Source organism: Bubalus bubalis, chromosome 1, assembly GCF_019923935.1.
Source record: "Bubalus bubalis isolate 160015118507 breed Murrah chromosome 1, NDDB_SH_1, whole genome shotgun sequence".
Classification (NCBI taxonomy): domain Eukaryota; kingdom Metazoa; phylum Chordata; class Mammalia; order Artiodactyla; family Bovidae; genus Bubalus; species Bubalus bubalis.
The window spans coordinates 33123224-33127564 of NC_059157.1; the positions used below are offsets into that span (position 1 = coordinate 33123224).

Sequence of the window (4341 nt, forward strand, 5' to 3'; positions counted from 1 at the left end):
TCCCCAGCCTTCCCAATACTCCTGATTTCAGGAGAAGGACTGGGCCTGAGAAGTCACATGTGCTGCTGAATGAACTACTTGATTGCACCCACTCTTTCCTAATTTGTGTCAACTTTGTCTAGAGATCGCTCACCCTTAGCCCCTCGGTAAATTCCTTCCCCCCTTCTCTGCACTGTTTTGACCGAAACTGACATCATTTCCACATGGACTGAGAGCAGGGCAGCTGCCAAGTTCCATTTCAGACCTTCTGATTTTGTATTGTGACCTTCGTAAGACTCTCCTGCTGGGTGACAACCACCAGCAAGAAGATCAGTCCTGTGGGTGAAATCTGTAAATGGCAGTGATACTGCCCTAAAATGAAACGCACAGGCTGTAAAGCAAGGTTTCTCTAAATGAGGGAAACATTTAGAGACAAGAAGGGAACAGAGTGGGAGGGAGGTCCAAAGCATTGTCGAGAGATCTAAGAATTACAAAACATGTTTTGTTTTGTTTTTAAACAGGAATGAAGCTTTAGCTCTAAAGGCTAAATTTCATAAACTTCAAACTCCATTCAAGAAAGCACTCATTTCAAATTTTCCATCCCACAGAACAAGTCAGACCCCTCCTCAGTAACTGTCTCAGTTAATTGAAGTGTATTCCACTCACTGCGCGACTTCATTGCCTGATCTTGACCTCTATAAAACAGAAGGTTGTCAAGAGCTAGGATTTCTTTAGATCACAAAAATCACCTTTCAGTTTACCCCCTCACTCAAGAGTATGTGAAAGTTCTGTGTTCCATGCAAAATTTCTTCTCTCCCCTGTTTTTGGGTGGACAGTTTAATTAACAATTATTATTATTGCTTTTATTACCTTTGAAACAAATGTAACATTCTTCCATGGCAGGAAATTGCTACTCAAAGAAGGGCAAGTGTCAGGGGGAGGTTAGAGTCCCTGTAGATGCTGTTCAATTTTTGTTCTCATTTCTCCCTTCCTGACTTCTTTTGTAACCCTGGCCAAAAGAAGTGAAATAATCCCAACCACCACTCTCTATGTCCGAAGTGCTTTCGGAGTCACTGAAAAGAGTTGATTAGCGGCAGTAATGAGAGTGCCAGACAAATTTGACCTTCCCGGCATCAATGGGACAGATGACAGGAAAATAGACCAAACTGCATGCAACATGGGGAAAGTGGGGCAAGATAAGGGATTGGGCCATCCTTGGTGTTTTCAGCTTTCTCCCGTGGGACACTTAGCGGTTTAAAATAATTCGCAATGTCACCCTTCATCCTCGGATGGATGTATCAGCATTTTTTTTTTCCCCATAAGTGGACGCACAGATGAAGCCTTCTGCACAATTAGCAAAACCGGTCACATCGTGAACATCGCAGCAAACAATGAAAAAGCTCGAGAATTCCTCCCTTGCATCCTCCCACCAGCCAGCCTCAAAATACTGCTTGTAAGGCATAACACCCACTTCAATCATGTCAGCTGCTAATCATTAATTGCTTCAGAAAAAGACAATATTTTACCCATCCTCTTTGGAGTTCGAGTGTGAATGGGGAAGCGAAAGAGAGGGAAAGTGAGTGAAACATGAAAAGCTTGATTTGTTAGGACCCCTGCTGTCTGAAAGGAGATCAAAGCTCAGAGGGAGGCTGTAAAACAGCAGAACGCCCAGGACTGAAACATGGCCCGTGGCAGCTGCTCCGGGCGCAGACTCGCAACCCAGGTGTGCCCCGACTCCACTCTGCCAGCTGAATCCTGGGAGCGGGCTACTGCGCTGTTCCTTCATTATTTCAGAGGCAGTCACGGAGGAGATGCCGGCTCCATCCATCACAATGCACAAATTCGCAGCGCGCGGATTCAGCACAGGCCTAATTAAAGCTTTTCCTTTCATTTGTGGAGATAATTAGACTTTCATCTCACCAGGAAGCTTCAGAAAGATCTATTTCTTTCTTCAATAAAAGCTACATCAAACAAAAGCAGATTTTAATCGCCTTTTCTTTGGGGCATGAGTCAATAATGAAAGATGTCAGGGGTAACAAAAAATTGTGTGCAGAGGAAAAAAAAAGGGAGAGGAGGAAAAAAAATGCGTAAGCAATGTTCTTTAATTAACATCATGTTTGCAAACACCATTAATTTCTCTCATTAAAATGATTTTTATCTGCAACTGATTGTTGATAAAACAATCGATTTGAGCATCTCATCTGTTTCACCGCTATGCAAGAACCCCATCTGCTGTGCTGTAAGCAGTAATCATGCAGGCTGTAAAGCAACATGTGAGAACAATAAAAAAATGCGCGCGCGTGTGCGTGCGTGTGTGTGTGTGTGTGTGTGTGTGTGTGTGAGGGATTTGTGAGGCTGACTGCAGGGCAAGCACCACCTTTCCACAGGACATGTATAAAAAATGACTCGTGTTGGGCTATAGGACAACACGTCACAAAGATCAGAAGTGCATAAATAAAAACACAAATTAATATGTGCAGGCAGAAAAGACTCCATCTGTGTTTAGGAATAATTCTGTAAACAGATTCTGAAAAGGAAGGCAGGGAATTTTGATGCATTTAATAGTGTGCCATTGGCTGCTGTGATGTAATTGTAGATGACACACGTGAGCTTCTCTACTCTTGATAGCTGTCTCAGTTTTGCAAAAGGAAAATGCTCACCTGGACCACTTCTTGACTTTAGCTTGTTCTCTCCCCAAACTTTAGAGATGTGAGAAAAAATACTTCTGTGGGACCTAGATGAGCCAGCATGTGGAACCAAGGTTGGAGGCAGAGGATTCAAGAGCGAGTCTATCTTGGAAGAAGGTAAGGCTGGACCAGAAGCCACTCAATCAGGAGTGGGGACCAAAGTGTGTTTGTTCACAAAGAGAAAGAATGTGCGTAGATCACCTAGAAAAGCAGAACTCAGCCTTTTGGAAGGGAACTTCAAGGTGATCGGGTCCAAGTTCTCACCTGCTTCTACACCATCAAATGGTTCCCGTTGCTACTTCTGAAATACCTATAACTGTGACCATGCCTATGGAATGCTGACGCATACACCCACTTACAATTGTTCTAAGAATTAGAAACTTCATTCCTTTAGTAGATTAAAGACTACCTTTCTCTTCATTCTAATCTGTGGTGAGAAGTGTGAATTGCAGAGTCCCAGTCTGAGATAAGAACCTTCCTGTCTGGTCTTTCAGTCCTGAAAGCAAGTCTGTGCTGCCATGCTGCTGCTGCTGCTAAGTCAAATCAGTCGTGTCCGACTCTCTGCAACCCCATAGAAGGCAGCCCACCAGGCTCCACCGTCCCTGAGATTCTCCAGGCAAGAACAATGGAGTGGGTTGAATTCTCCATGCTGAACACCTACTTCCTGCAGGCAGTCTTCAGATAATAATATTTTCCCCAGCTTTTTCAAGACCCCAGTCTTTTTCATTGATGCATCCCAGGGTGTCAATTTCCCAACTAAGATACAGAAATTAAGAGACAGAAATGAACTGTAATTCACATAGTTCACATGTGGGCAGGGCTTCCCTGTGTATGTTATCAAGTAATAACAAAATGTCAAAGATTGAAAATGGACTATTATAGGAAATAAGAATAATTTTGTGATAAATCCAAACAGTTTTGTACACAGAAGTTCCTAACCATTTATGGCATGCTGAGAACTCAAAGTTAGCAGGAGAAATATGACCCTCCATGGATCCTGCCATTAATTTAAAACTGTTGTTGTTAGCTCATCACTTATTGGGTTGGCCAAAATGTTGGTTCAGGTTTTCCATAACATCTTATGGAGAAAGCTGATCAAACTTTTTATCCTATTCAGTACATATTTGTCTTTAAGACTGTAAATTTTCTGCTGATGATAAAATCTTGTCTTATATTATCAACCCAAGTCATTAAAAAGGAAAAAAAAAATCTTTATCAATCCATCAACAATTCAGTTCTCAAGACTGGAAATAATTGGTTGACTTATTAAAGAAGTGCTTAACAACCAATAGAAAATGTGATTTTAATATCTTATACATACAAGCAGAGAAATGATGTTCTCTACTTGTTAGGTTTAGTATATGAGAGTGTAATTTTGGCTGATAATATCTGATTTTTTTCAGCAAAATATAGAAATGTACTAAAATCAACTTGAGAAAGTTAGAAGAGTTTCCTAAGTAAATGCCTGATACTTTGCAAAACACTTTGTCATTGGGTCATTAAACTTAGAAAGCTCAAGCCTCTGGTGCCCCCAATTTTCTGACTAAAAGAAAAGCATACACCTTTCCCATATAACCGATCCTACTAGAAGTCACTGAAGATTCACTAGAAATAAATACAAAGGTAATCATTATCTTTATTCATTGATCAGATAATAATGGTGTGGCATATCGCT

General features: G+C 41.3%; 1 long non-coding RNA gene across 1 annotated transcript; it reads left to right on the forward strand.

Moving 5' to 3' along the window:
• The first annotated feature begins 1070 nt into the window (after window positions 1-1070).
• LOC123332658 lies at window positions 1071-3907 on the forward strand. The gene is made up of 3 exons (XR_006549593.2): window positions 1071-2066; window positions 2685-2783; window positions 3161-3907. It is a non-coding gene; the product is annotated as an uncharacterized LOC123332658 (long non-coding RNA).
• Window positions 3908-4341: the final 434 nt, after the last annotated feature.